The 926-nt window shown below is 40.4% G+C and overlaps 1 non-coding gene across 1 annotated transcript; it reads left to right on the top strand.

Moving 5' to 3' along the window:
- The first annotated feature begins 272 nt into the window (after positions 1 to 272).
- Positions 273 to 378, top strand: LOC120268731. Its single transcript, XR_005539000.1, has one exon. It is a non-coding gene; the product is annotated as a small nucleolar RNA R71 (small nucleolar RNA).
- Positions 379 to 926: the final 548 nt, after the last annotated feature.

The raw sequence follows: 926 nt of genomic DNA, 5'->3' as shown, positions 1-926 counted from the left end.
TGCCACTCTAGGAGAAGTTAGAGTGTCTAACGTCTTGCTCAAAGACTCCACTTAGGCTACTAATGATGTGATGCATCGATCTCATGAAGTTCGGCTACCTTCTTCTTGTCTCAGTGTTCCACAAATAACTGTTCATAGCCATTTCTTTAATGAAATGTCAGGCTTCCTCTAAGGTTTTACTGCCTAAAGTACTTCCTACTTTAGCATCAAGTAATTACTTCATGCTTGGGTTCAAACCATTGTAGAAAGTATGGATAATCATCCACTCGAGGAACCCATGCTAAGGATAGGTCGCAGGAGATCCTTGAATCTATCCCATGTCTCAAAAAGAGACTCCAATTACACTTGCACAAAAGAATATATTTTATTCCTGAGCATCATAGATTTTCCAGGAGGGAAGTATCGAACTAGGAAAGCTTCCACCATCTCCTCCCAAGTAGTAATCAATGCTCGAGGCAATGAATATAACCACTGCTTCACTCTCCCCTTAAAAAAAAAAAAATGGGAAGGCCCTCAATTTGATGGTATCATCCGTGATTCCATTGATCTTGAGCATGTCGCACACTTCCAGAAAATTCTCGATGTGGTTGTTTGGATCTTCATTGGCCAAGCCATTAAACTATGCTCACTGCTAAAACATTTGGATGAAGCCTAGCTTGAGCTCAAACTATAAGCTGTGATCGGTGGCCTCAAAATACTGGACTATGTGCCAAGAGCTATAGGTCTTGCATAATCTGAGAGTGTCCTCTGTTGTTTATGTTGTTCAGCCATATTGTTAGACCCTTCTACTTCTATTTCTGCTTGATTAAAACTGCGACTTTGTACGGTATTTTTTTCCACGTATATGAATCCTTTTTTTCAATTTTGGATCACCTTCAAGCGATGTTGAAGGGTTGCCTCGGGTCATAACCTGAAGCTACAATCAA

This window comes from Dioscorea cayenensis, chromosome 1, assembly GCF_009730915.1.
Source record: "Dioscorea cayenensis subsp. rotundata cultivar TDr96_F1 chromosome 1, TDr96_F1_v2_PseudoChromosome.rev07_lg8_w22 25.fasta, whole genome shotgun sequence".
NCBI classification, from domain to species: Eukaryota; Viridiplantae; Streptophyta; class Magnoliopsida; order Dioscoreales; family Dioscoreaceae; genus Dioscorea; species Dioscorea cayenensis.
This window is presented reverse-complemented; position numbering and strand designations above follow the sequence as displayed.